At 41.3% G+C, this 21,992-nt stretch overlaps 1 protein-coding gene across 2 annotated transcripts in view; it reads right to left on the bottom strand.

Moving 5' to 3' along the window:
- PPM1A (protein phosphatase, Mg2+/Mn2+ dependent 1A) overlaps positions 1-9,273 on the bottom strand; it is a 33,160-nt gene extending 23,887 nt beyond the window's left edge. Inside the window, exon 1 of one of the 2 annotated variants that reach the window (XM_061998909.1) lies at positions 8,561-9,273. The gene's annotated coding sequence lies outside the window, so the exon portion shown is untranslated. The remainder of the gene's footprint in view (positions 1-8,560) is intronic. The other variant, XM_061998907.1, reaches the window with a different exon arrangement.
- Between the last annotated feature and the right edge of the window lie 12,719 nt (positions 9,274-21,992).

Genomic DNA, 21,992 nt, shown 5'->3' with positions numbered 1-21,992 from the left:
TATGAATCAACCTTTCCCCAACTACCCTCCCTCTCTCCCTCTGATATGCAATGATAATTACAACTTTATATCACAGCAGAAAACACTAACTCACTGAACCTCTGATAGAGACACATATGAGCTCTGACCTCTTGATAGCTGGTCCACAAGCACTGTCATTTCACTCAGGCCATCGTGTGCGTTTTGTTTTTTAAATATCACTTCTGCTTAAAATCCTTTCTCCTTGCTAGGACCTAACAGACTTTCTGAATGCCTCATCAAACTAAACAGCAAAAAAAAAAAAAAAAAAAAAATCACACTTATTTCTTTATGTCAGTTTATTTTTTTGTGCATGAGTGTGTATCATGGGGTAGAGAGGACTTAGGAGTGGATTGCTAAAGCCCCCAAAATCATCTGGAACACAGAAGGTAACTATTTCTAAGTTAACAACCTCCTTCCAACAACATGTTTCAGCACCTTTCTCTGCTCATACCTCCCTTTCCTGCAGACAACTAAACCTGTTCCAAGGTTAAAGTAGGAGTTGCTGTTCTTGATATGATTGTATGTTGGCTGAGATTCAAACTCTCTGCAAAAGAGATGTAACTAATCTCATTATTTAAAGAGAAAGCCCTGGACATTGAAAAATAGAATTCATTTCTAAAAAATTGTTTCTGCACAAATTTGAAAGATAGTGATGTAGTTTCAAGATTTCTTTATGGAGTTTTCTTTTGCTGTATGGTCAGTTACTGAAGAAAATAGAATCACCAGGATCACTGCTGGAAACAGAAAAATCACTACATTGATTTTTGAGGAGATACAACTTGCATCTTACAAGTACGAGTCACTCATCAGGATCCTAACATGACTGGCTCTCTCAGAACACAAAGTAATATTTCTTGACCCAGAGAGACTAAGTGCTACTTTCTAAATATTTGTATGACAAATTAAGATGTGGGAAAGCGTAAGAAACATCCCACTAAGCACCAGTATCAAAGCATAAGCAGCTCAATCACTATGAAAAACCATGTAGACAACCAAAATGATGTCAACAAGTACTATGAAAATGAGCGAGGTAGCTCTGCATAAATTCATATGCTTCTGTCTGAACAATCTGACAATGAAAAAGCCAAGGTCCTTACTTTAAAGCGTTAATGAGCAGAAAACATGCCCATGCTGGTGTTTATTTCAGCACCTTTCTGGTTATACTTAATTTTCCTCTTTTTTTTTTTTTTTTTTTTTTACTTAAAAGTGTTGGAAGATAAACAAAAGACGTCCATTTTAGACACAGAAACCAGACAACTGCTTTTTTTAATACCACACGATAGTAGCCAAAATTCAAAGCCCCATTGAAACAAGCACTGTAAAGAAGAACTGAAAGATCCAAAGAAGCTGTAGTTCAGGTAGACAAGAGTCAGAAGGCTGCCCTTGCTTCAATTTTATATATCAATGAAAGGCATTAAGAGAGTAAAATTTTTTGAAAGACCACAACAAACAAGTGAAAATAAGAATTCCAACCAAACTGCTCCTGTCAGAAAGCATACAGTGCTGTGCAGCAACTCCTACAGAATTACACATAGTGATATAGTTTCACCATAAAGAAAATATAGGTGAAAAGGAAACAGAAAGAGAGAATACAAAAGAATAGAGTTGTAGTCAGTCATCAGAAGAATGGAGTTATAGTCAGTCACCAGAAGTTGAATTACTTCTTTTTCCCCCAGTACTGTAATACCAAGAAAGTTCTGCCACTGTCATCTACCATCATCATGGAATATTATTCCACTCCCAGACAACTGTCCACTAATGAACCATTCTCGAGTACAAGCCACTGAAAGTTCAAGAAATGAACAGATCTGAAATATCAAACACTTCAAGTAATACTTTTATATTACTTTTTTGATCTCTCATTTACAGCTTGAAGCCTCAGCATCTTCACTTGCTGCTAGCAGTATCAATCAAACAATACCCACCATAAAAAAAAAAACTGTTGAAGATTCATAGAGAAATGTTCTCTTTAGCTGAAGAACTACACTACTGCATGGCTACTTCTGTCAGAAAGAACAAAACACACCAAGAAGACACCCCTAAAAACCCCAAACAACAACAAAAAACCCCTAACTGCAAACAAAAAGCATTCTGTTTTTCATCAAGCTCAGCTCAATCTATTCAGAAAAATCAAGACAGAACTGAGTCCTGGCCCATCCTGACACTACCCAAAAGAGTAAAGTGATGTTACTGGGTAAAAAGTCTCTAGACCAGAATGACTTATTAGAATGAACAGAACTGTTCAGGTTGTTCAAAAGCTGCTGGAGTAAAGTCAAACAACTGTCAATTTGACTTTTTCAGTGGTTTAGCTAAGTGCTAAATTAAACTAGAAAAAAAGATGCTCAATGGAAAAAAAAGTCCCAATGGGGTTATTGGTTGAGACTCCAAAACCAAAAAGAAGCTTGAATAACAGTAATTTAAAAAAAAAACCAAAACACGAAGACCAAATGCATTAACTGAACCATTCCCAAAATCTGGCAAAAATATTACATTCTCACACAGGCTTTCCTTCTCATCTGTGGTGATGAAGTTCAGCAACCTGCTGCTTTTTTACAGTTAAGCATAATTTGGTATTGTCGCCTGTGGTAATGTGTACAAATTCTTACAGAATCCCACCATCCTTCTGTCATACTGTTTCACTGATAAGACTTTTAAGATGTTTCTGGCAAGGTTAGTTCAGTCCTATATACCTTGAAAAAAACAGAACACATGGAATCATCATGCTGTCTCCTCTTTATTTTTCAGGGTTTGTGTCTAGACGCTCACCAAGGTCACTGCTCTTTTAAAAACTAATTATGTAAAGCTTTCAAACTTCAGATATTCCTAACCTCAACTACAAGCATCAATTCAGCAATCTATTGATTTCTGATTTGTCTTATGAGTATAAATAAAAAGAATAAAAAGTGAATCAAAACAAAGTTTAGAAACTGCTTAGACAAAAACACGACCAGTATGCATGCACCCAATGATTAGATGATGTTTGTATGAAAGCCTCAAAATTTCCTGTTTAGCCAAGTACTCAATACTATGGAATAGTGCCAAGTACCCAGACTCTTCATTTAACATGAATGGATTTGTGGGGTTCTAATCTCAGCAGCATTATCACTATTCTGGTGAGCACATAGGAAAAGCAGCATACAGGAGATTTAAAACTTGATGATTACAGATGGGAATAAAAAGGGAAATGTTCTGAAGTGTACAGCTGTAACCTGGCTTTGCTTGCAAGGAAATTACATCAAAACTATGCCAGAAGCACATTAAGACCTGGAAGTCAAATTCTCAAAGCTTAGGAAAAGCCAAAGTTTGTTCATTTGTACACACACAGAGCTTTTATTTACAAAGTTCTTTTGCCCTCACATCCCCAGCATTCCTATCTCATTAAAAGAGCAAGGACAGAGGACAACTGCTGCAATAGATTTTCTTCCCATAAGGCTAGATTAAAATACTTAAACAAAACAAAACAGAAACCAAGGAAAAAGCTTATTGTTTTAGCCTTTTATGCTGACAGTAACTTTTAAGACAGAAGGCTTGTCTGGGGGTCACAGAGATTACAAAGTTCACTTCTACCGCTATCACCGCTGAGAAGGCAGATTTGCCTACATGCAATAAGTAGCTCTCCTGAATCCAAACCTGAGTTCATTGTAGTTCTAAATATCTTAAATTCATCTGTTCTTCAAAAGCCAAAGTGAGCATTTCCTAAGCTTACTGGGCCCCATTCTGCAGTCTCAGAACTGTTCTTTACAGAGAGAAGCAATACTACATTTTTAAGAAGGGTCTGTCCAAGTACTTACTATAATTGATAGTGGGAACCAGAAAATTATTTACTATTAGAAACATGATTCTCCACATCCTTACAATACTAACCACTCACCTGCTCACATTTTCCCACATTCAGCACTCCTTCCCAAAGACTAGGTTTTACTTAGAGGATAACTGGAGAATTCTTTAACTCATCTCCAAACATAAAGAGCTTAAGGCAGAATTAACAGTTATTACAGCTATTGTATTTTAAGGTATTTCATATGTAAAAGATTAGAAGAGAATTTTATGCACAAATAGGTATGACAGATGGCCAAGAAGAATACAGGCAATCAATGAAATTCCAAATCAAAAGTACAATTGTCAGTTAAAACAAACTGTAGGCAGATAGAAAACCCTTTGAGTTACAGCTTTGGCTTTGAGACCCAAACATGAAGGCACATTTCATCCTCTAGGTCACAATCCAGCAAGGCATTTAAGCCTGACAGCAACATCATACATCTGAGGAGACCCACATAATTCAGTTGCACATGGCGTACTAGTTAAGTGCTTTGCTTTAAATAAAGTGCAGCCATTAGAATACAAGTCATGTTGCACTTGTGTTTCTTGGGTTTGTAAAGTATTATCTTAGAAGACTTTAGAGACCTTTCTATCTATTAAAATATTCTTACCCTATCTGAGAACTAGAATTAGTAACAAAGAAGCTAATGCACTTTTTCCTCTATGAGTAAACTGATAACATTTTTCTACAGGTCAAGATTGAAACCTGATTAGCCAGTTTTGGTTTTTTCCTTTGTATCACTCTTAGATGACATTTGCTAGCATACTGCTATAAAGTTTACACTCTAAACTGTAGACGTGTACCTCACTGGAACTATCAGTAGACGATGGATTTTTTTACTGTTTTAGTCACACAGAAAGATGTTTTTAGAAGAGCTGCTAAAAAAAAAACCAGCAGAGCAACTGTTTTAGGTATTTATAAACACACTGTGTTTTGCAGACTTCAGCAGTCAGCTGAAATGTCTATTAGTTCATTCTACCAGTTCATGAAAAAATTAAAACTAACCAGTAAAAAAAAAGGCTTGTTCAGTTTAAACACAAACAGAAATAACAGGAGAAAAATATACAGAGACTTGAGAGAGATCTGTAACTTAGTATATAGTTCAATACAGAGCAGAGTTTGGCAGATAGAAAATACAGAAAATCAGACCTTAAAGCAGGCAGAAATAAAGAAAAACACAGCTTGCCACATTGGTTTAACACCAGTAACACTCAGTTAGATACTACCTCTATCTGTGATCAAAAATCATTCAACTCATTCCCATGGCATCACACTTGCTTTCTTCTCCTGCCCCAATTACAACTTCCTCCGTCTAAACATTCTTCCTAGTCTTAAGTGATTTACTCTAGCAATACCAAATCTTAGTAAATCCTAAATTGTTCCTTCATAGACAGCAACAAGAGCAACATAAAAAGAGCTATGAGAAGATAATACTACCTCTACTGTGACCCATACCACATCATGGATCAAATACACAAATTCCTTTTGTGATGGAATTATTATGGAATATACATAAAATGTCATAAAAAAACCTGAAATCACATTTTAGGTACATTCTCTGGATCTCCTAAATATCCTAAGATCACTAGCATTTTTTTCAGGCATTACATATTGTTTACATGGAACTTTGCAATTTGCCACTCTTTCAAGTAAGAGCATTGTAGTTACACGTTATAAAAGTTTATTTCTTATCGTGGGACTACAGAGATCAGCAAGAATTCAGCACTAAAGCAGTGTCCAAAAAGAGTTAAATTTTCAAAAGAACAAATGAGACTACAGGTTGCATCATTTAAAAAAAACAGTTACAGATGATCCACCAATATTTCAAAGACTACAAACCTGAGGTACATTTTATGAGAAGAGGAGCAAAATTTACAAAAGGCCATATGCAATAGTAAGAATAAATGTTGTTTGGCTCAGGTGTAGCTATGCTCAGCGACTATTCAAATGTATTCAAGTATTTAAAATAAGTTGCATGTTCGAAGAGACAAAATTATTACAATTATTTCACAGTACTTCCCATTCCCAAACTTGCTCATTTAACAGCACAACCTTCATTCTTCAGCCACTTCACTGCAATGAAGTTCTACTTAGCCAATTACGTTAAAAATTCTTTTCACATCAGAACAGACTTTAACACTTAAAACTTACAAAAATACTGACAAATATTGACTTAAGAAATAAGTTATTGTTTAATTACTTATACTTAGGTCATCTTGTGAAAGTAGATGATTTATATTCCCCAGTACAACTACAAAGGAAAAGTGCAATAAGATCTCTTATCGACAGCTGCATTCAAAAACATACCAGTTACATAAGTTTGCAAATTCTACTGAGCCAGAGTTAAATATCTAAGCATTTTAACGACGGTTCTTAAAATGCTACCTCAGCAGGAATGATTCAACTTCACTGCAGAAGCTACACTCCAGATAAGAAGTAACTAGCTTGATTTTTATAGAAAGAAACTTTTTTATATTCTTCTTTAATTCCATTTGCACTGAGTTCTGCTTGTTTAGACCTGCAAGCTTCACCAGTCACTTGGCATTTCCATCTCTCCTCCTCAGATTCAACAAAAGTACTTCAAGCTTACCTATAGATTGTCAAATAAATACTTGGAAATCAGGTATAGTTTTCTACCTTACCTCAAGGAGAGAGACAAACAACCACCAACCAAAGGACAAAACTTATAAACTAGAGCTAGGACTTGCCTGCATATGAGAAAAACATGACTATGCCAGAAGAGCATGAGAGTACACATCAGCTCTGTCCAGTACTAGCTATGTTTATCAGAGGGTTTTATCACATATCTGTGCCTGCGAGGAAAAAATTAATAACTTGCATGGTGCATTAGCAAGTCTTTTAGCCCAGTGTCATACACAAAAGGTAAACCCAGAACGGCCTGGAAAAGAAAACTTTAGGAGAAGACGTCCCTATCACAGTGAAAAATGCCGGTAAAGTTACTGAAGCTGCTTTCCTTTAGTACCTTGACTGGAGAGGTAAGATGTAAAACTTGTCTGACCCATGTTTCCCTGCCCCCTCCTCCCCATCTCTGATGTTATTCATAGAAAAACTATGAATAGTAACAGAAGAGAAACTATCAAATAAGAAATGTGGGTAGAACTTGCACAATTCTTGCTCATTTGGCAATGCACACAGGGTCCCAAATAATAGCAGCTGCCCTGCTTTAAAATCCTGCCTCAGCCACCCAACCACTGACACTGTACACGTGCAGGCTCAGGAAAGTTGCTACAGGAGCTCATACTTGGAAAGTAATTTCCCAGACTCACAAGAGTTAGAACTCCTAATTTATAAAATAATTCTACTTACTCTGATGTTAAGCATTACAAGCTAAGGAAAACGTATCACCTGTCTTCATACCTACTGCTCTCAGTATCTAAAACTGCCTTCTGCTTAAAGAAATAAAACCTAAAAATTCCTTTGCGTGACATATAGGACCTTAAACCTCAAGGTGACCATACAGGCCATCCAAATGACCAGCCGTTTCTAATTTGACAAAAACTATGAACTAGAAGCAAACAGTTGCTCACAAATACTACTGTAAACTTAAACATTAGTTTTGAAACAACAACATTTTGCCATCCACACGGCAACACCGAAATAATGTAATTGTACTGAATAAACACACGTCTAACAGACACGTACAAAATCAGTTCTTGTGAAACTATAGACCTGCAACCAGTCTTAAAGCTGTGTCATATCTACTATTATACAAGCTAACATAATAGAAAGGTTAGATATAAGCTCAAAACCTCTGGCATTTAACACGTGCAAGCCCAACGATCTCAGTACATCACTGGACAACTTTTCAATCGAGGAGTTTTCTTCTACCTGCTTTTACCACACACTATGACAGATAGCTCACAGCTCATCAGCTTAACCTTTGCTCATGACATTGTTTTCAAAGGCACCAAAATCTCTCTCAAACTTTAAACGCCTGAAAGGCGTGGGCAAGGGAAAACCTCCGGCTGCATAATGTCACTATTTGGGGAGTGCTTAATGCTCCGACCCTCGCTAGGGTGGGGTGCTTTATAAATAGATGTGTTGTGTTGTTTTTTGTGGTTTGTTGTTTTTTTTTTCCCCAGTGCCGTGCCCCAAGCATTTGGGTGGCGATGGGAGAGGAGACTGTTTATAGCCATTATTAAATGAACTCTGAATCGGCCAAGGACTGGGAGGTGGGGAAGCTGCTGGTATCTGAGCCAGGCCCAAACCCCTCTGCTCATCCTTCTCCTCTTTCTTTCCCCATGCCCAGTCCCAGGAGGCTGCCGTGCCACCCCCCACCCTTTTACGAAGGCGCCTGCAATGCAGGGACTGCGCAGCCGAGCCCCGGGGCCCGGCCACCTCCAGCGCTGGGAAGGGGGTGTTGGTGTGATCCTGGTAGCAGCAGCATCCCAAGCAGTCTCGCACCCGCGCCACCCCCCTTCCCATTTCCCTCCCTCTCCCCGCCCCAACCTGGTACCAGATGCTCCCGCCGGGGATGGTGCGGGGCTACGAGAGTAACGACCCCCTCTCCCCCGGGCCTTCTCTCCCGCAGAGCCGAGAGGGAGGGCAGCCCCCTCATGCCGCCCCCGCTTGTTTACAGGCCCCGGGGCCCAGGCGGTGGCGGCCACGGCCCTTCCAGCGCCCCGGCGTAGCCCGGCCTCGCCGCACCACCCCCCGCCCCGACCCGCCGGAGGCCCCGCACTGCGTAGCGCCACTTACCCCCTGGCCGCGGCGGACGGCGCCGGCTGTGGCAGTCAGGGCCGCGTTCCCGAAGGTGCGTGGGGGGCAGGGAGGCCGGGGGCAGGCGGGGACGTCCGCGGTGGGGCCGGCGGCGAGCGGGCAGGCAGGGGGAGAAGGGGAAGGAGGGGGAGAAGGAGGGGGGGGGGGGGGGCACCCGGCTGACTGCCTCGCCTCAGTTCATTCACAGGCGACGGCTGTCGAGGGCGGCTCTCTGCCCAGGGGGAGCCCAGCGCTCATCTCGCCTCCCTTCCTCTTACTCCCCTCCTCGCTCGCCGCCGGCCCCCCCCACCCCGGCCTCCGTTCCGCGCCCGCCCGAGCTCCGCGCCCACTACGCGCAGCGCCGCGGAGCGTCGGCGGCCCCCCTCCCCCCCCCCCCCCGCGCCTCTCTCTCTCTCGCTCTCTCTCTCGCACTCACACACACACACGCACTGCGCCGCCGCCTCCGCCTCCGCCTCCTCCTCTGCGCGCAGGCGCGCCGGGGACGGGAGCGGCGGCAGGCGCACACCCCCTCGGCCTGTCCCCCCTCGCCGCGAGCGCGCGCATACGGCCCTGCCCCCGGCACCTCACGGAAAAATAATAAAGCCACCAAAACAACACAAACCCCGCTTTTCGAATGGGGGGGGGAAAAACCCGCCTCTGAGGTAGCGGGCGGGATACCCGGATGCTGGGGCTGGAGGAGCTGCAGCGGAGGAGGGAGGGTTGTGGCCGTTAAAGGTATTACATCACCCGGCGTCCCGTGTCCCGTCCCGTCCCGCCCGCCCCAAGAAGGCCGCACCGAGCATGCGCGGAGCTCGTGGGAGCGGCGGGAGCTCGGGCGGGGTGAGGAGCGAAGGCATCATAAGGACCGCCTCCTGCCCTCAGGGGAGCGCTGGGGCTGGAGCCCGCGGTCGCTCCCGGGATTATAGCTTACGCTTCCTGCTCGCTTGAGGAGACCCAGGTGAAATGAGCAGCAGCAGCGTCGTGCCTCCTCTCCCCGAGGAGGCGACGGGCACGGGGAGCGGGCGCCTCTTGCTCCTCGGCGCGACCGGAGTGAGGAAGAGCCGGGGCGGCCCCGCTCGTGCCCCGTCCCCCGAGCCGCGGCAGGCGCTTGGCCGCGGGGACACGCTGGGATACCCCTGCGGAAAGCACAACTGCTGGCGACATCGGCAGCGGATTACCAGTATTGGCTGTACAGGGGAGTTAATCCCGCGATTTTCAGGTCCCCTTTGGTGGAAGCTGCCCTGTTGACAAAAGGGATGGGACTATGTTCAGGGAATAACCCCCCCCGCCGCTGCAGGGTACAGATGGGAGAGCATCTGTGCATCACAGAAACCGCTGTTGTTTGATAGAGGGAGACCAGTGTGGCGGGGCAGGATGCTGGAGGAGGCTGTGGTGAGAGTGGGGCCTGTCTGGGAGCACTCCAGGCGACTAATTCCATCAAACCGGGGTTCAGTCGTGAGGCTGGAGATTTTTGAGGCAGAGTGCATGCGAGAAGGGGTGCTTTTAAGGGGAGAATCATAGTTTTGAGGCTGTGAAAAAGGAACTGATTGCAGAGGGAGAGATAACTGAAGAGGGCTGAGGGAAGGTGTAGTGTGCACTTGGCTGAAGAATCTGGAAGGGTGTCTTCGCTAGGTAGTTCCCACCTTTTAACAGCAATCAGAGCAAATAGCTCTATGTTGAGGTTTCCCTAAACTGGATGTTTGGAAAGCCCTCGAATTGCTGCTTCTGTATGCCTGGCCGTTGCAGATAGCGATCAGTGCAGCTTCATTTCCCGTGTGCCAGGAGCTGAAGGCACTTAATTGAAGAGACAAGTGAGGGCTCTTGTGCAGATAAGACATGCAAAAAAACGGCATAGAGAACGAAAAAAGCTGCAACAAATATAACAAAACCTCTTCGTTGCTGGGTTTTCCTGTAATAGATAAACTAACAATGTTTCTTCGGTAGGATTATGAAATCTCCAGTTTCCATTGCTGTCTGGGACTGAATGGGCTCTTTGGACCCGATCTCACTGTAATCATCACTGTAATCATATTGTACTTGTTAATGGGAGACTGAACACCGCTCAGTAGCACTCAATGCTATGTGAAGTACTCCTGGCCTTTGAGTTGTAGTTAACTGCAGAGAAATTTGTTAGTGGAAACAAACCTTTAGGGAGAGTTACAAGCCAAATATTCTGAGAATATAGGCATCGTGTTTCACAATGAAAGGGAGATTTTTGGAAAGTCATGGAGTAATCCCACTAATCTTCATCAATACAATTCTGAATTTCCTCTTGGAACAGTTTTAGTGCCATTCAGACTTTAAAGACTGAATTTCTCTGCCCTCCTCACCTCCCCTCTCCCCAAAAAAACCCAAACCCAACTTCTACAATGTAGGGGAAAAGTAGGGGTTAGGCAGAATTGTTTTTGTAGGCATATGCCATGCTTCTACACTTAAACGGAGTTTTTTTTCACCTCTCCATTTCCATTTTATAAATCTCTCCTAACACTTCGATTTCTTTGCAATTGTGGCTTTCGTTCTATGATTCTGTGGTTGCCTACAGCTGTGGTTTTGCCTAGTTTGTTTTTAAGTAAAAACGAACAAAAACATGTCCCAGCTTCTTTTGTGAGGCCCTAGTTTTAAGCTGCAGGAATGTAATGACATCAGAGAGTTTGCTGCTGTCATTTTCTATTTATATGTTTTCCTTGGGAAACTGGATGGAGTCAAATTACCACAGTATTTTCTTAAAGTGTAGCTTTTACTTAGTTTCCTAGTTTTACCTGTCATTTTGACAATGGTAAGAAATCTTTCCAGGAAGTGCAAATGTGACATTTAATTGGGATAAAACATCTGTGTGTTGTGTATGCCTCTACTGCATGTATTTGTAACTGATGAGACTACATCTCCCAGCATACAACTCTTTTTATTTTCTCTTTAGCTGTAGATCGAGATGGGCTACAGCTGATCAGGAGCCGTGGTCACTTGAGTCATCACCAGCACAGTCAAGGAGGCACTAGTAACCACTGTGAAACTGTTTCATTGTTGCATCATAAACCATAAGTGAATTATTGAGAAGAATAATGTTTGCAGTAAGGATTTGCTATTAGCAAAATAAGCATATTTAAAATGACATGCTGTTCCACAGTATATTTTTAGATCATATTTTTAGATTTTTTTTTGTTCATTTGTTTTCTGTTACAGCTTTTAAAAGGTCTTTAGATGGATGGTGTTTGCCAAGAGTATTTAAAAAAAAAAATCAATGTCTCTAAATAAAAAGGTATTTACCACATATGCACACTTGGTTGTGGCAGGCAGGAGGATGATTTTTGGTTCGTATAAGCTGTCAATCTAGAAAACTCCACACTTTGCCTCATGAAGCTGTTCCCAATGCCATCACAGAATCCTAAAAAACCAAAAAGAATATGGGGCTGTAGTTGCTACTGGGATCACATGGCAATTTAGCTGCTTTTTAAGATCAGTTTCTATTGTAATGACCATATTTTGTGGAGTCCTGCATCTGGGAAGGAACAACCCCATGCACCCAACCACAGGCTGGGGACTGAACTACTGAAGAGCAGCTCTGCAGGGAGGGACCTGAGAGTCCTGATTGATAATAGCTAAATATGAGCCAGCAATGTGCCCTTGTGGCCAAGAAGGCCAATGGCATTCTGGGTTACATCAAGTAGAGTGTGGCCAGCGGATCAGGGGAGGTTCTGCTCCCCCTCTACTCTGCCCTGGTGAGGCCTCATCTGGAGTCCTGTGCCCAGTTCTGGGCTCCTCAGCTCAAGAAGGACAGGGAACTGCTGGAGAGAGTCCAGCACAGGGCCACCAAGATGGTCAGGGGACTGGAACATCTTTCATATGAGGAAAGGCTGCAGAAACTGGGGCTGTTTAGTCTCGAGAAGAGGAGATTGAGGGGAGAATTTATTTACGAATATCTAAAGGGTGGGTGTCAGGAGGTTGGGACAGCCCTTTTTTCTATAGTAGCCAGCAACAAGACAAGGGGTAATGGGATGAAGCTGGAACACAAAAAGTTCCACTTAAACATAAGAAAAAACTATTTCACTGAGAGTGAGGGAGCCCTGGCACAGGCTGCCCAGAGGGGTTGTGGAGTCTCCTTCCTTGGAGGTCTTCAAGATCCACCTGGACATGTTCCTGTGCGACCTGATCTAGGTGACCCTGCTTCTGCAGGGGGGCTGGACTAGATGATTTCTAAATGTCCCTTCCAACCCCTACCATTCTATGATTCTGTATGAGGCTGTTTAAAATTCTATGTGTTGGTATTGGTCAGTGCTGCTCTCAACTTTTCCAGGTTTAATACCGGTTTGTGTAACTTCTTTTATTATGAAGTATATCATGAGGTATCAGAATTTTGTCTATATGCTCCTTAAATAGGGGCCATTGAGGACAAATATGAACTGTTGTGTTGCATGATGTGGATTTCTTGGTCCCTAAGCGAAAAAGCTATGCTTCCTTCAGTGTCTCACATGTAGTTGATTCAAAAGGCCAGAAAAAGCAGAACCTTTTAATCTCAGCTTCCCTTACTTTTCATCCTTTATTCTCCTCTCTTATGTTGCCTGCTATGCGTATCTGCTGTGGGTGAGAAATAATATATTTGAAGTTCTTCTGTAGCCTAAAAAGCTGGTAGACAGTGGGGTTTCATTTGCAGTAGGGTTTGTATCAATAATACTCATTTAAATATTAGATGTATAATCAAGCTGTTGCCCTGGCAGCCTTGGTTCAGTGGAAGAAGATAGGCACCTTCAGATGATCATTACTCCCATGTTTACGTTGGTGTCTAAAGCAGGTTGGGTGAGTTGCCTTCTGGAGGTGGCTTTTTTCTTGTCTAGTTGCTGTGACTGCAGAAGCCAGGATGGCCACCTAGACTAGACCTTTAATTTTTAGCTGGTTAAAATGAATTAATCACCTGTGGTGCTTAGAGGCTATCTAATAGAAATATTCAGACTACTGATTTGTGTGGCCTGTAATAGTGGGAACTTGTGAAGAACAAGTGAACTTGTCAGAACTTTATTCTTGACTTCTGAAGTCCTGATGGCCTGCCTTATCTTTTCCCCAGTGGGCTGTACCTATATTCAGAATCTAAAAGCTTGCTGGATGACTATGCTGCAGGCTTTACCTCTTCTTGGTGCTCTTCCCGTAACACTCCGGGTGTGATGACATCCATAGGTATCTACTAAAGCAACTGTGCCACCACAAACTACCAGTACTGGAGCAATGATTAATAATCACATGATGTTTAAATCATCGAAAGTGCACACCTAGGGTGCATCCTGTATCCAAACTGTATTTATCTGAAAGCTGTCTCAGAGGCTTCAGTCTTCTGAAGAACACTGCGTACAAATGTCCCATGTTCTTGAAATACAGCGGTTCTGATATAATTCTCTTACAGAGTCTGGAGAAGTGTGACAGCAAATGCCACTTTGGCCCCTCTGAAATGAGTATTGTGTCTCCTGATACATTTTGTAAACAATGTTCAAACAGTTAGGACATTTGTTACAGACCCAATGTTTGTAATTTTCCATCTACAAAATGAGGTACCAAATCATTAGGAGGTCACAAGGTGGTTTTCTTGTTTTACCTGTAAGAAAAAAAGCAGTGCTCAGTCATGAGTTTTATTTTTCCAGTGAGAATTTGCTGATGGAAATAACCAGTAATTCAGGAAGATCAACAAAAGCAAAGTACTGTAAAGATGAAAATATCAATAGAGGGATATCTTTTTATGCTGAATATCAATATAAAGCTTTATTCTAGAATCTTGTTGGTATTTTTGTTTCTCAATTTTTCTCCTACTTTTTTTTTTTTGCATGTGAAATATGGGAAAAGCATGGTACCTCCCAATTTCTGCAAAAGTCCAAAGTAAGATGACAAAAATTCAGGTAGTTTAGGCAGATAAATGGAGTTTCTTAAGGTTTTCAGAGCTCATCTGCAAATCACTTGCATGTTGCAAGGTTCTTTCTATCTGTAGCAAAAGACCTGGTGGCCAGGAAAACTTGCTTTTCATGTGAAATGGGGAAATAAAAAAAAGAATGTCAATATAGCCTACAATCATTTTAAAGAAAGTGAAAAACAAGGGGTAAAAGAGAACCATTTAAACAATGATTTTATTTTCCCCTACCTTTAGACTATCAGCTGCCTCAGTAGTTGAAATGGAAAAGTCTTGGACTTTTCCACAGAAAGCCTGCATGTTTGGAACCTGATATGTAAAAAGGGACAAATTAGATGTCTGATGTCTGAAGATGTGATGGCATGGCATACCAGGGTATGCCAGTTCATTTTGGCTCCTGTGCTATCTACCAAATTAATGAGAGTATGATGAAAAGGGCCTCATTGGGACCACTTGCATTACTTTCCAGCATAAAAACCATGAAACATCTTAAAGCAGCATTAGTAGAAAACAGAAGTTGAAGTATTCTAAAGGCTGAATCAAACTCACACATGACAGGACTCTAGCACTCCAGGACTCTTTTCTAACCAGTGGGGGATACGCTGTACTGACTCTTCATCTGTGAGTGGTGAATCCCTACAGTGCTGCCGGTTTAATTTTCTTAAGATCTTCTTTTGCTACAAGAGAAGCTGCAGAGAACAATTAGAATATTGTAACAGCTAGGCTTTAGCCTATTCTATTCACTGGATGGTTCTTCTGTTTTAAAACTGAGGGTATATGTAAGTTGCTCTTCTCATTTTCCATTAGTAGTCTGTGCATGAAGGCCTGTATCCTCCCTGAAGTCAGTGACAAAGCTTCCATTGACCTCAGCATTGCAGGATCAAACCCTTCATCATTAGCATGTTGTAAAAACGGCTCTTATCCCAGCCAATCTAAATGGGCCTGTCTACAATGGCTAGTTGTTTAACCTAAAAATTACCTTAGCAATCACAGCTAAAATTACATGTCAGACTGTTGATGCACAAGAATACTTCATACTGAGTCATCAAGAGTCTTATGGTGCTCTTAGTTTTATAATTGTTAACATTCAACCAAGGGATTTTGAAATTTGATGAAGACTGGGATTTCCAGGTGGAAAGGAGATTAGTTCTGATGAGAGAACATGATTTATATTCTGTAAACTCCATTTTTTGCCATTACTAGTCCTTTTCTTTAAATAACCGAGACGTCACCTATGTTGTACAACCAAACACAACTTACTTCTTGCTACACTAATTCAGAGAACTCTGTTGAATTAGTTGTCTCATTTAACAAGCCTGTTAGCTGGGACACAGCTGAGGATATTTTTTTTCTGTGTGTCAAACAGTAAAATTAAAGCAGTATGTCAGAATCAAATAGCCAAGGTGTGGAGATACTTTAAATCTGAATATTGCTTAATACTTTGCAAAACATGATTTCCACAGTACCAAAGATTCTGGAAAGTCCAGGATTTAAAGGATAATCCTGTTCTGGAGCTGGATTTTGCCATTTAGACCTTTTTTTTAGTTGACAATCCAAGTTTAAATTTAGTATTATTACATAGCTGCTGAGGTGGTATGACTAAGAAGCAAAGACATTGTTTCATGTTTGCTGGCATAAGGGACATGATAAAAATGGAAATGAGATCACAAGCTATTTATGATGCTTTTCTTAGGAAAGCAAAACAAATAGTAATTTGGATTTTTAGCATTTTTATGACAACTCTCACCCTCTCGTGGGTGCTCTCATGTGTTTCTTTGAGGATGGAGCAGAACAAAGTATATTAGCAAAGCGATACGGGACATTATGAAAAGAAACTGCTCGTTGTTCTGTTCAAGTTCAAGAGTTTCAGGAGAAGGAGCCTATCAGGGAGGGAAAAAAAAAAAATCTCACATTCCAGGTCAAATGTGATCATTTCTAGAATGTTCAAGTGCAAGTAATGTAGTGCAGCTTCATATCAGAATATTACTCAAAACGTGGATGCTACTTGGAGATAATCAGAGTCTCCACACAAAACGGAAAGGTATCCTTCCTCCTCAGGAAATTTCAGCTAATACAATGGATTAGGAGTCCAACTGCTTCTTGAGAGAATTGGGAATGTAATGTCTTTTAAGAATTTGAAATATGTTTGTTTTCTTTCTTGTTTTCTTTCATTGTAGTATATCACTTATGTATTTATTAAGATAAATCTTAGTAACACAAATATAACTGTTAGAGTACCAGCTGCACCAGACTTATCTTCTCTCAACATAACATACCCTTCAGCTGATTAAGAAAGCACCATGCTCTAATTCACTTTGTGGACATACAGGGATTTTCCCAGATGAATTATTAGATCAGCTCTCTGTTTTATTGTGTTGCTAGAACAGAAGCTAATATTTAGCCACTATATCTCCTTATCTCTATACTTCCCTAAAATATGTACTAGCTAAGCTAGACTACTGCCTGTGACTTTTGTTATACCAAGATCCACAGAAAAAAACCCATCCCATATAGCCTATGGTTCTAGAGCTCCTTACATAATATTTAATTAAAATGCCAAGCACAGGGTTCTGCTAAGAGCTGGGTCAGACTGTGATCAGCTTTTTAGGCCACGTTCATTTTTGGACTTTTTAAGCCTGAGAAATTCCACAGGTTGCATGATTATGCAACTATTTTCTCGAATTCCTTAAAAAAACTCCCACCAAGCTCAGTTTACAGCCCGACAGATGATCTTCCTCATCATTTATATTCTGGTAGGAAAAGGTTTAGAGGCTAAAATCTGGATTTTTTTTTTTTTTTCTCTTAAAAATGTTGGCTGTTAATGAAAATTCTCTGATATTTAGTGTTTCACTTTGGGCAGACCAGCAGAGGGTGCCTGAGCTAGAGAGCAAACCCCGACCCAGATTTGTGCTGAATTGTTAACAATAGGAGTGTGGAAAAAAAAAAAAAGCAGTAAACCTGAAGTTAGTGCTCTATTAAAACCAAAGAGGAATACATTAGTGAAAATGGAAGGAAACTAACTGTCTTAGGAAAACTGTGCTATTAAAAGGCTGCCATAAAGAGCAATACTAATAATTAAGTTAAAAAAAATAGGGATTAGGAAGGGAATTTAGGTATCTGATTTTGTCACTGGCCTAACAGCTACCAAAGGACTGGTTCCCTGAAGGATCTTTTCCTGGGTTTGGGGAGACATTCCCTCCATAAGGTACCTCTGTATAAGGAGACAGAGGAAGAGAAAATCTTTCAGTACAGGATTCAGAGTATGTTCCTAATTTATGTTCCCTGGCCACCCCCACAATGGTTTGTTTCTGCTGACTCCAGCAGTGCTCAGGGAGACAAAGCTCTGCAGAAGCAACCTTTTGGACAACACCTTCTTTTCCTCCTCATGTCCATCATTTACTATGAAGTGTTGTAAGACAGTTTTCACTAGTTCCCTAAACAAGTTGTACTAATGCAATGAGAGAGTCATGTAGGAAGAAACTTTTCTAGAATCATCACAACAGATTTCAATGAAATATAAACATAAGAAAAAACTATTTTACTGTTCAGGTGAGGGAGCCCTGGCACAGGCTGCCCAGAGGGATTGTGGAGTCTCTTTCCTTGCAGGTCTTCAAGACCCACCTGGACATGTTCCTATGTGACCTGATCTAGGTGACCCTGCTTCTGCAGCGGGGGTGGACTAGATGATCTCTAAAGGTCCCTTCCAACCCCTACCATTCTGTGATTCTGTGATTCTAATTTGGAAAATTCCAGATGTGTAAAAGGAGCACAAATCTTTCCATGAACTTTGGTGACCTTGAAAGCCAGCCTGGGATGATAAACATGGAACAGGGATCCATGAGTCAGAATGTAACTATCAATGATAATGTCTCTCTCTCCACCATCAGAAGTAGTTTGTTCTATATCAAGAAAGCTTTTTTTTTAAAGAAAACAACCACCAGAAACAAAACACACAAAAAATTTGCTTTTTAAAGAAGAACATGAAATACTTGCTTTCCCTCACTTATCCAGATATAATATATTCCTATGTCATGGTATGTTCAGGTGTGTTCTAGCCTTACCTAGAGCTATTTCTGTGATGAAAGGTCCTTCCTGTATCTGTATCTTGACTCCTAATATGAATAATTATGAAGAATTACGTAGTACTAATGTCACACAAGCAAAATGACATTATCATCAAATGGAGTTTTGTTCAAATAACCTGAATGTGTTCTGTATTTCTGTTCCTTCTATAAAGACATGTGATTTAGTAACACTCTTTAATGTAAACTAAAGAAAGTAAGTTACAAGAAGGAAGTGGATAATACAGCTTAAGGACTCTGGGTTCCATCACTGTCTCATCATGCTGACCAAATCTTCAAATGAATGGTCTGTATCCTGCAGAAAAGGTTGGAGCTTTACATAGGACTGTCTTTACCTGGATGTGTTTGTCTCCTAGCAAAACTAAATCATATGATATAGATAACATTCTGAAGCACACAGCGCAGAGTCAAAATTGTCCTTACTTTACATGTGCACATTTTATAATCGATTCTCCTTAAGATTTTGGTTTTTTAAGCAAAGCAAAGAGCTTTTCTCCTTAGAAGTTCTTATGTTTTGCTCACAGTGGGAGAGGAAACACAGGAAAAGGGAATATAGTGCTGCTCTAATTGCTATTCATTTTCATGTTATTGTACCTCCCTAAATAATTTAGTGAGGTAAGGGCATTTTTCAAATCTATGTTTTACACAGGCACTGAAATAATCTCAGATAATTGCACTGGAGCGTTATTTAACATGGATGAAAGAAATTGCGTCATAGTGCTGTGGAAAATATTCACACCCATGCTCTCACAGTGTTACTAGGAGGACTGGCATTGTGCTGTCTGAGGCCCCCTTGTGAACATTCAAAGAGGAAGCACTTCACCCATAAATCTGTGAAAATGTTACACAATCATGCAATCACAGAATAGTTTGGGTTGGAAGGGACCTTTAAAGACTATCTACCCCAGCCTCTCTGCCATAGGGGTATCTTCCACTAGACCAGACTGCTCAAAGCCCCATTCAACCTGGCCTGCAACACTTGCAGGGATGGGGCAGCCACAGCCTCTCTGGGCAACTTGTGCTCGTGCCTCACCACCCTCACAGGGAAGAACTTCTTCCTAATATCTCATCTAAATCTCCCCTCGTTCGGCATAATGCCATCACCGCTTGTCCTATCACTATATGCCCTGATAAAAAGTCCCTCTCTGGCTTTCTTATTGGCTAGGACTGGAAGGCTACTAGAAGATATCCCTGGAGTAATTCTCTTCTCCAGCCTGAAAAAGCCCAACTCTCTCAGCCTATCTTCAGTCTGTGTTCCGACCCTCTGACTGTTTTCCCGGCCCTCCTCTGAACTGCTCTGACTGGTCAATGTCTTTTTAGTGCTGGGGACCCCAGAGCTGGACACGGTACTTCAGGTGGGGTTGCACCAGAGCAGAGGGGCAAAATGTGGACTGGCTCATGTCCAATTTTTGACCCACCAGTATCTCAAGTCTTTTTCCACAGCACAGCTCTCAATCCATTCATCTCCCAGTTCCACTGTGCCATTCCACTGTTGCACAAGTTCTTCTCAATACCACACAACCAGAGGAAAAATATGTATAGGAACAGCTATCTAATAAAACATTTATTTCTGCCTTATTGCTTTGGAGTCTGAGGGCAGCTTATCTGGCTTTTATTTACATTAAGTGTGCCAATATAATTTGTGTAACTCTTGAGAATAGGGCACATTATAATGTTATATGCTGAGTTTAACTGATCTGTTCCCTGCTGCCACAGAGTCAACACAGGGCACTTCAGCAAGGCTCACAGCAAGTTTTGGAGCAAGACTGTGACCTCCCACATTGGTAACTGTTTCTTGTTTTGTTTTCAGAGCCTTGTACTTGAAATATACATTGCTCTTGCACTTCACAATGGCAGTTAAGTACGTTGTATGGATATATAAATATGTTTATTCAACTCCAAAGTGCTGCTTGTACTCACTAATCACAGGACAAAGTGTAACAGAACTGTTGTTCATTCTGGTGATGTTCAGGTTGAGTTTGGTTGACTTTTAAAATCTATAGACAGTAATGGCCTCTTCAGAAAGTGAAAATTAGCTCCTCATGTGGAAGCTAAGTTCAGGCATGAGAAGGATAAGTACTTTTGGTTTTCCTTGCAAATTCAGATTTTGGTCAAATGATTATCCCTTAAGAGATGTTTAACTTTGCTATGGTGCTGTTGTGAAACAGCTCTTCTTTAGTTGCTGGCTCTGAAGCAACAAAAAGAGTATATGTTACTGTCAACACTCAGAGTTGTACTTCCAGCAAGGAATGTCAGAGCAGTACTGGCCATAAGGGTTAGATTGGAAGTGGCATCCCTGGACTCCCATCAATCTTTGCCAATCGCTTTGGGTTTGAGAAGAAATCCCACAGTCTGGCATGATTCTGATGGTTTACAGCAGCCATACGTAAAAGCTGCAGCCTCTGGTAGCTTTACTGCTTTTTGGCTGCTAGGAATCTGAAAAGAAATCTTTGTAATAGACTCTGGTGTGTATAATTAAGGTAATTCCTTAAGTATATTTATCTGTCATTAAGATAATACTAATAAGATGAGCATGTTTACTTTTTATATGTTGGAAAGCAGCAAGACATTGCCTTGTAAAGGATCTTGTATTTTTTTCCAATGCTCTTCTTCCCAGGCACAGCCTGACACTGAGCATGCCTTTATGCACTGAGCATGCACTTCATGCCTCTTTGAAATCTCAGGGGTAGGCAGCAAAATCCCAACAGAGGCGATTCTGCAGGTGTACAAATGCACAAGAACTCTGAAATGGAACCCTTGTTTTGTTTTTGTTTTTTTAACAGGAGAAACTATTTTACTCAGTTTTGTTGTAAGAGAAGGGTTGAAACACAGGGTTAACAGGATAAATTCTCATCACTCACCTGTCATAGGATGCTGGGACCTCATGAGCTTCTCCTATGCATCCTTTCCATGCTCAGCCTGAGCTACTGTATTCCTGTCTCTTTGGAGAGAGCCAGGAAAATGCTCACTGGGGAATATACTTTGTGGGTGCAGTGTATGTCCTGTTCCAACTTTATACTGCCTGTGCTGGTGTGTTGTGGTGCAAAGTTCCATGACTGTGTGTGCACCACCTCTACTTACCCAAGGAAGTAAGAGCACTTTCTATTTATTTATATTATTTATGCTTTGTGTAGTGTTATGCCATGCATTGCACTTACACAAAATAAGTAATTCTTAACTCAGTAAAACAGGAGAAAACAGTGAAATATAAAGAAGAGCTGTACCCTATAGGTCTATAAATGTGAACAGTCACATTTCTGTGATGGTCTAGTTTCACAATCTCCAAAGGTCTGTTTCTATTCTAAAAGACTGTAGCCATTCAATTAGTAATGATTCATTTGGACACAGCTGAGGATTGGTCCTAGTTACAGAAACAAAGTATGTTGACAGTGTATTTTTATTTTTCTGTCACCTTTCCCTTGTCATGTGGATCAAAGGTTTAATGGTAAACAATGTCTGTTTTGCC

Source organism: Colius striatus, chromosome 6 (assembly GCF_028858725.1).
Source record: "Colius striatus isolate bColStr4 chromosome 6, bColStr4.1.hap1, whole genome shotgun sequence".
Taxonomy (NCBI): domain Eukaryota; kingdom Metazoa; phylum Chordata; class Aves; order Coliiformes; family Coliidae; genus Colius; species Colius striatus.
The sequence above is the reverse complement of the archived record's forward strand: the minus strand, read 5'-3'. Positions and strand labels throughout refer to the sequence as shown.